Source organism: Numenius arquata, chromosome 6, assembly GCF_964106895.1.
Source record: "Numenius arquata chromosome 6, bNumArq3.hap1.1, whole genome shotgun sequence".
In the NCBI taxonomy this organism is placed as follows: Eukaryota; Metazoa; Chordata; class Aves; order Charadriiformes; family Scolopacidae; genus Numenius; species Numenius arquata.
In genome coordinates this window covers 14,979,695-14,989,587 of record NC_133581.1, presented here as the reverse complement: position 1 = coordinate 14,989,587, position 9,893 = coordinate 14,979,695, and positions in this window count along the sequence as shown.

Sequence of the window (9,893 nt, the reverse complement as noted above, 5' to 3'; positions counted from 1 at the left end):
GATTCATATTATAAAGGCACAAGGCACAAAGTCAGAGGAAGGTAAATTTTTATGACACTATCAGTGATCAAGATTGAGTTGTTAGGGAACACCTCAGTTCCTGATCTTCACAGAGCAGTTATTTCATAAAAGTGTGAAAAATTAAATTCTGGTTTGGATTTCATTAATAAGAACTCAAAGCTGATTTGCCATAAATTTATGTGATACATACAGTTGTGAAACCTTAATAATTATAGATTTATTGTAGTTTCAGTCTAATTATTCAGACTGTTGCACTTTAATCAAGATTTTCAGAAGTGAGAAGTGATACGGGGATTTATATTGACACCTTTTGGAAAAAATTCCTGTTTATTCAGAAAGTGTTGAGCACTTACCATACACTTTTAAAGTATATGAACTCTGCATAAAATTTAAATATTATAGTCAAATGGTAATTCTCAGATCATTACATTTCATTTTAAAACTTCAGTTATTTTAAATACATTAACGTAAAACCTGTGAAAAGGATCTGTAAACAAAAGAATGATGCATCAAGGGCAATAGAGTCAAAGGTGATGAGATTGTTCTTGTCTTATGTTGTGGAGGATTTTAATACTAAATGTTCACAATCCAGTTGAAACCATGCAATATGCTAATGATGTAGATGTGGTCAAATACTTGGTGTAAAATTCTTTCTTAAGTGCCTGGGTCTTAACTAAACAGATTTTTTTTTCTCACCGAAAATATTTTTTTTTTTTTAATTTTGCTCATCTGCTTTGTTCGGTTATAAGTCAGATGCAGAAAATTTTCAACAGAAATTTTGGAATTTAGGGTCACAATTCTATTATCAACAGCCATATACTTTACCATTCAGTTGCTGGGAGCAGGAGGGGAGAAAGAAAAGGCAAAAAAAATAAGGCAGACCTTCATTTCAATTAAAACTTAATGTTCTTATTTTAATTACAACCAGGTTGAGCCAGGGATGAAAGTACACTAAAGGATGGTCACTGTCTCTCCTGTGCTTCTTCCCACCACTCAGAAGGGATAACTCTGAGGACATGGTGACGAGCCACTTTTTAAGCAAAGGAACAATACCAGTGAAGGACAAAACAGAAGGAATCCAGACGAGTAATGAATTACATAAAATAAATACCACGTAGGTGAAACAGGAAAGACTGAAGAGATTCATACGGAGAGGTAATATACACCTCTTATATTTTGTGAGGAAAGTTGTCTTCTAAATAGACTATTTTTTCCTGAAGTAATTGCTGTGCTAGTGAAAAAGGACAGGATCAAACAAGTAAAGTTCCTGTATGTGTCAGTTCAGTGGTGGCAGTGATACAGTGAACATATCTAGTGCATTCAATGTTTCAACTGTGACGTGGAGAGATCCAAGTGTTGTAAAAGAGCTGGAACTGATCTTTTGGGATGCTGGTGGGAAGGTGGAAATGAACTTGTCAGAGTTGCCAGAGTACTGCAGTGCAACTGTCTTTCCCATTTTGTAGCATAGATTGCCCTCTGCCCTTGGCAGCGCTACGGTGATAGGCAAAAGCTCCCTCGCAAACTCAGGAAAGAAGTTTGTACCATGGACAGCCCTTTTTACTAAGGCAAAGTTTATAATTTTGCTTAAAAGTCACACAAGGGAGAGATGAACACAATCACTCAGGAGAGCGAATAAAAGTTAATTAAAGATGAGATAATAAAAAAATCTGAGATCTGTATCCATGTTCATTCATGCCTTACCATCTTTTATCCACACATTCTTTTCAGCAGTTCCAAAACTTCTGCACTTCATTCTTCCACCTTGTATACTGGTCCAATATTATTCCTCTCCTTATCAAGTAGTGAACATAATTTGTGTATTATTTGTCGTTTTGCATATGGCTTTTGGGTTTAATACCAAATTTGTTCAGTAAATGCAGTAATATGTGTTTGAGCTGCTACAAATAGAAGCCATTATAAAAACCTTGTAAGAATGATAATGAGCTGGAGGAGGTTTGTTTTCTATTTTCTTTTCTTTCTAAATAGCATTTAGGTGTGTTGGACCTGATAAAGAGCAGATCCTGTTTGGCGGGTACTCTGCTGTTGCAGTTTCTGAAGGCCATGGGAATGAGGGAGGGCATTGCAATTCTATATATATAAAGCATCCAAGCTTGAAGAGGTAAGTCTAGAAAGTGGCAGCAGCAGCACTGCCCACTGGGAACAGAGGAGAGTACTGAAAAAAACCTCTCCAATTAGGGCATGCATCATGTTTCCGACAGTAATACTGCTCATCTTCTGCAGTTTTCTGCAATCTGCTGGTAAGTCTAATATGCCTGTCTTCCTCTTGGTATATGATTTGAAAGAACATGCGCATTTATTGAAACAAAGTGGGTGACTCCATTGTAATATTACAACACATGAGGTTCCAGTCTTGCTCTCTTTCCCACAACCATGAGAATTAAGTTTATACATTTTCTTCTATCTCACTGCATCTTAAAACACAACTGCATATTTAATAAACACATCACTGAAATAGAACTATTTGTTCTTAACTTTATTTAGAAACATGGTTACTGATTTCTTGGATCATTCCATAAAACTGGTTCCCTAGATACAGGGTATATTTTTTAATGGACTTAGGTTGTGTTTCCAAGCTGCCAAGTGCCTTCATCTTTCAGATGTTCATGATGCAGTACTCCAGAGATGTCATTGTGGAAGCTGTATATCTTCTGTATAGAGTGATGATCAAAACCTTTTTCCTTTGTTATGCAAACTGCAAAAAGTATTTGAAGTATGAGCTATATGATGGCATTATTTTTTTTGGAAGAATGATGTAATAGAAAGAATCCTGTGCTGGAAAACAGGAAAATTATTCAATTCTAAAAATTTTACATGACTCAAACTATTTCTCCATATATTATTCAATATAATTTTTCAAACTTTTAAAAGGGCTCTGTCTTACTTTTTTGATCCAACTCATCTGGATATCAGATGACTGTGTAATTTTTTAAAAAGACTTGACAAGTAAGTTCATTGACTCTGTAGCTACTCTGCTTTCTTACTCATTCCTCTTCCCGTAGTGTTTTCAATGGGTTCTTTGGGACTGAGCCTTTTTTGCCATGGTTTGACATTGCTCAAGAAATCGTTTCTTTTTATCTGTTATGTATATTCTCTGTAATTATCCATTGTTACAGTTCTGATTTCAAGAACAGGTTGCAAGCTGCTAGAAAGCATACTTCACTTGCTTTAGTTTGAACAATGTTAAATTTATTTCTGCTGTATTGTTTACTACATTTAATGAGCCATATAGTTCAAATTGCACAAGGACATGTTTTAGCCTTAAATCACTGATATAAACTGTAGCACTAAAAAACCCGTAAAATATAAGCAACTCGAGCATTTGGCAAACTCTCAGAGCCAATTTCTAATCTCTGCTATATTGTTATAAATCAGACATTAGCACCATTGTAACCAAGATCAAGTCAAGTACCTGAATGTGGGTCATAACCCCAAATGCAGATGCCTACAATTTCTTAATGTACGTGACTACATACATTAGATCAGTAGATGTATTACTATAAATACTAATATTCGCAATCAAATGGCAAATTAGTGTCGACCCCTGCTCAGCCACAAGCTTTATGTGTAAACTTGGCAATTACAAACAGGGCCTCGTTTATAAAGGACTGTGTTTTCTAGGACAGAACTTCAGTTGAATTTAAATATAAAAGCCTAGAAGTAGGATCTAGGAAATTCTTACAGAGCAGTCTTACCACTTTGGGATGTATCAACATTTTGGGGCCTTGAAATGTCATGTGAGGTTGGAGACTGGGAAAACAAATAGAGATTTCATTCTGTCAAGTAAGATTTTGAAATCGGACAATTTTTGGAGGCATATCTGAACCGTAAGAGGTTGATGTATATGCTCTAAAACTGGCCAACATGCAAGATGTTCATTGTTTCGAACTCTAGACACAAGTCGTGTCTCTCCAGAATGAGTTAAATCAAAGCAAGGATTCCAATTTTTCTCTTCATGGATCTTCATCCAAATTCCATACCTTGAGTCTGACTGTAACTATAAATGTAAATATTAATAGTAAGAACATATATTTGATATGAAGTCTGGAAGATGGAAATTGGAAGACCCACTTCCCCTTTCCTAATTCAAGAAAAACAGTAAACATGCACTAGCCTGATTAAAAAAACCTACAGAATTTTAAAACCAAATTAAAACTGTTAGTTCTAGTTTATACTTAATAAGAGATGCTGATTCATTGATTAAATTGATGCTTCACCACTTCAGCTATTTCAATAGTCAAAACTGCATGGATCCTTAAGAGATGTTTATGTACAGTGACATTTTTTTTTTCCTTACTAAGTATGTAACTAGGAAGTTACCTTGATTCATGCTGTTCAGCCATCTTTTTTTGCAAGAGATAAAGGGAGTTAATAATTTCATAATGAAGAGAAATCATTATGGACGTGTGCAACTGATTACTAATATTACAGCTATGACTAGAACTACCCTTACTGTTGAATTTCATTTTCAGCTTATATAATTTATTTCAAAGCTCTTGTTTTTCCAGAACTTCTGACATTTCAACATATTTTTTTTTTTTTGTCCCACATGAGAAGATTAAAACTAAACCCTTTACAAAACAGAAATCCTAAATTATTTCTGTTTGGAAGTACAAAAAAAGATTTTATTTCAGTGTTTTACATCAAACATAAATGTTTTGTTTTCATTCATTTAGCTGATGTGAAATACTTTGATTGAAGTTATTACAATATAAAATTGTACTTTCCCACAGGTATATCTCATAGAAACTGTAGTATAGGAACAAAATTACATATTTCTTCACGGTAAGTCATGTTCCTTGACTCCCTAGTATTGCTGCCATGAGCTAGACAGACTGACCGCACAGAAACTGCACTTTGACAGATCTAATTCTCAAGGAAGTTGTGTCAACTAGTGTAGAGTAGGAATTGAAAGTAAAACTTCCTTTATCTAAGAAAAGTGAGTGTCTGTTTAAAGTTCTATGGAGTTAATTCAAATTTATTTCACCTCAACTCAAAATCATCCCATTTATCAAAAGAAAAAAGAATACTAGCAGTAGTAGTAAAATGTCAGTAAGGAAGACTTCAGTAGTTTAGAAATCTTATTTACTTCTAGGACAAACTTTTCAGTGGACAATTCCTAAATGGATCCTAGATACAAGTTCTGCATATGGCCATAGGACTTGCTGCAGCTATAGAATCTACCATTTCATGTGGTTGTGAACGGTTAATAACATTGCTGGGAGGATTTTACTAATCTCTTCAGAGTGTGAGAAAAAGAATGTAAATGCTGAGAACAATTACCATACTGCGATTAGTTTAATAGTTCATTCTGACAGGATACAGACTGATTGGCAGATAGCCAGCAAATGGCTCTGTATTTATTTTACTAGCCATTCTTTGAACAAAATATTTAAGTGGATTTCATATCCCTAGTTATTTTCAATATAACTCTTGCACAGCTCCATGTAATCCAGGATGACTATTACATTCAATTTTTTAATCTACATATCGAACATGGAGTATTTGTAGCAGCTGGGGGCAGCTGTTACATGCTATTAAATCCCATTCATGTAGTGTTTGTAGTTTGGGATTAAACTGTAGTGATTCGAACACTGTTAAACCAACAATAATAGATTACTGAACAAATGGAGATAACAAAATCAAGGAGTTCAAAAAAGGCAGCAGCAACTCTAGGTGTAAAGAGTCTTAGCTCAATAGCCACATAAACTGACTCTATAATTTTTTGTGGTGTACTTACCATGATGCGTGGCTCACGAGGAACCTGGAAGTTCCTAGAGGAACTAGTTCCTAGAGGAAGAAGCATGCTGTATTCTGGAGATGCCTGCTGAGTTGCAGGCCAACCATGGAGGATGTACTTAATGGCAAAATTTCAAACTATTATTGGACAGCGCTGACTAATTATAGAGGACAGGGCAGCATCAGTAGGATCTACAATGATTTTCTGATGAGTATTTCAGAATACTGTGGAAGTTGAAGTGCATATCATGCAGTGAGTATAGCAACTTGCAACTCAACAACTGATAAGATCACTTTGTGCTGTTTCTTTCTTGTGGAAATGTTCTTCTTTAGTTTATCAAGAAGTTATTATGCTGGTAACTTACTCCAACTTAGAAAAATTGTTACATTGTACTCTTGAGTTTCATTTTTCATTTGCAGGGCACTGTGCCATTGAAATGGACACAATATCTAGAAAGAAGGATGGAGGGAATACATCTCACTGAACTTCTGCCTTGGCATTTAAACCACAGATAGTCACCTAAGGATTCCTTTATACCAATGGAGAAAAATAAAACCTTTGTTTATAGTCCATTTGTTCCATTTTAGACACATATTTTGCAAGTCAAATTGTAATCATCAAATCTGTATCTACTTTCACAGCCTGTGAAAAGAGTCTAGACAACTGACTGAGATGAATGGAATCTAAAGCTACTCGAAGAGCATTTGGGATGGGAGCACTTCTATCACTGAATTTACATCCTTGATTTATTTCCCCTCTGTCTAGATATTAATTGTAAGCAATTCCACCAATATAGTATTTTAGCTCTTAAAAGCTTAGATTAGTTTATCCCAATAATGTCTTTTTTTCAATAAGTATTATTTCAGAAAAGAATTGAGGCATAAGCCAATGGGAAAGTTTATGTCTGGATCTCAGATTCAAAGCAAAGGCATGTGCTGACGCTCTTATTCTCCAAACTGCCCTCTTGTGCCTTAATCTAGCCTTACATACAAGGCAGAACCCCATCTGTTTTCCCACAGTCGTTGAGATACCACGTGATAAGTATTACCTCACATTCAGCAGCACAGGTTGGAATTGAGTAGAGAGTCTATTACAGTTAATTGTCTTCGGTATATAAGGAAGCAACAGAAGGCAGCAGAGCTGTAGTGTATAGGTAGATATGTATGTAGATTTGACCTGGCTTATACGATTATAGAAACCTTCTGCCATAACATACCTTCCTATTTTCTCTGTTGCAAAAGATCCTAAACATGTAATAGAGAATTATGTGGTTTCTACAGGATACTTCCTCCTAGTATCTAAGAAATACTGGATCTGACAAATTTTAAAAATGAGTAGCACCCTGGGTCATTTTTCTTACAGTTTGCTTTGGTTGTTACCATTCAGCTACTGGTTCTATGAAAACGCCCTCCAGGCATGTACCACTTTTGTCCCCGCACAGGGCTTACTGCTTGTACATTGGCTGTGGTGGCCCCTTTCAACACCTACCTTAGTCTTTTCACACTTTGGGCAGGAAGCAAGCTGCTAGGCAAAAGAACCTTTGAGTATATATGAGGACATGGTGCAGTTGTGCACATGCAGTAGGTCTGGTTCTGTGACAGAAAAGTGACCATTCTGGACTCCACATTTGCTAAACATTCCTTGGCTTCTCATAACCAGAACAGGCTTTGTGAAGTGTGTGGAAGGGAGTAGGTAACAGTGTTCATCATTCTGCCCTAACATGAGCAGCAAAAGCAACAACTAGGCCCAGGAATTTCCCACTCTTCAGCTACAGATCCCATGATTCTTGTGAAGAACACATGCGACATTACTTTTCCCATATTTTCCCAGTTTTGGCTGTTCCCTCCGCTACTTCTACCCAGAAGGTGGAATAATAATCTACCCTTGTTATAAGAATAAGGATCTCCCTCCACTACTTCCACCTAGATGGTAGAAAGATTTATCCCACATTCTTTTAATGAGGAACATAGGATTTGAGGGGAAAGTACAGGAAATCCTGTATAGCATAGGATTTCGAGCAGCTTTTGGTAACATTTTGCCAGCTGTAGAAGAATTTTTTATTACAAGCTGAATTTTCCATGTGGTTTTCCATTATAATTTCTGTTCAGTTTCGTGTGGCAAGACACAATTCATGTGTGCTGACCTTGATTTGACCTGTACCATGTTTAAAAATAAATAAATAAGCATACAAATGTTCAACTTCCTTGTACTCAGAGGATAACATCTTCCTGTTGTCTTTTTCCCTTCACAGCTTTGGAAGGAAATTATTTGCCCCACTTTTTTCTCCAAAACCAGAAGGAATCTCTGCAAAGAAGTAAGTGTGTGACCTAGTATTTAATATTCACTTTGCAACTATGAGTAACAACCATGAGTAACATCTCCATTCAGCATCAGTTCCATACTGCATAAGACACTGCACAAAATGTATAATAATAAGTCCTTGCCTCAAGGATCATATATGTTTTAACGCACTAGTTTTAGACATTCCAAATGAAGAGTTTGCTTATAAAAAGACATTAAAATATGTTGTCTCACTCTGGTAGGTTTTGCACTAATTGGAAAGGGCTTTAGTGTGCCATGCTAAGGTTTTAATGCCTAAGGATAGAAACTGTGAGCAGTTTAGTAGCCTTCCACATTTAGAAATTTGCTATTGAGGTAGTTTGTGTGATCTGTTTGATTTTCATTCCTGCAGATTACTGCCTAATATTATCTAAGAATTTAGGAAACAGATTCTTTTGATGCTGCAAAATCCAGGAAATGAAATAAAGCTGATTCTCCATGTAGGCCAAGTCTGTGAGATTATTTTAAAAATTGCAGGTTAAAACAAATTTATGTGCAAGTGAAAGATCAGACTATGGAATAGTTCTTTCTCATCTTTATAGCCAGCAGCCTGTGGGGAGTCAGGGTATGGACAGATCTCTTCTTCAACATCCATCTGTGCCAGCTGAAGGTATTGTTGTTACAGATCTGGTAGTTTCCCGGAAGTTTCCCCTTAACTCTTAAGAATGGCTTGTGTGCATGCACCCAAATCTGTAAGCAAAATTAACTCCAGCCACCTACTTACTGCAAATTTGTGCTAGTCCTTCTGACTCTAAGAAATACAAAAGATAGTCAGATACTACCATCTTACTTACTAAAAATGTGTGCCATGCCAAAGCACAAGATAATTAGCATATTATAGCTTTAAAGTACTAAACATATTAGCTATCAGAAGTACTGTTAGAAAGATGGATGCCATTAAAATGCTAACTCATAATTAAAACGGTAACTTTTGACAGCAGTGATTGTGGTATTTTCTGTTACAAAGAAATTTCACTTTGGTTCAAAAGGAGGCTGTAGAAGTACTTGGAAGCCAGAGCACAAGAGGCATAAGCAGACAAATCCCAATAGCCTCACAAAATTCCCTCAACTGAAAATAATTGGAGACTGTGAGAGTATCTGAGGAAGCGTATGTGTATAACCTGATGTTACCCTCTTTCTTAATCTTGGGCAGTCTCTCAATGATCACTGCTGGAAAAAAACTCAAAACCAAGCTACATCAACCCTTTTTGAGAACCAATACAATTTTTCACATATTCTTTTCTAAAGAAATGTGAGGCACTGACTTTTCAATTTAAATTTCAGTCATTAAACATTTAGTTTTTCACATCCATGACACAAATGAATAAAGGTCGTCATGCTAACATGATATACTGTATTTTACAGGATGTGCTCTTCCTCTACTAAGATAGGATATAGAAGGCATTAACCCTTCTAAAAATACACAATTTTCACTAGATCCTTTCTAAAATAAATATGGATACCAGACCTGGTGTTCTGAACAATTTTTCTATCATATTTTTACAGACATTCTTCCTAGTAATCCATAATCTTAATGTTTTACATTAAAATACTGTCCTTTACTGTTGCATACTGTTAAAAAGCAGCTCTGTGTATTCCAAAAGTTGCTGTATTTCAGTGGTTGACAACAGAATTCTTAATCTAGTTTGGGGAAAATGCAGAGGTGTAGAAGAAAAAGAATTATATGAAATGCAAATTTACTATAATGAGAAGCAATTTTTTAGGCAGAAGCAGCAGAGTGTGCCTAGAATTAGGTAAATTGCCATTTAGCATA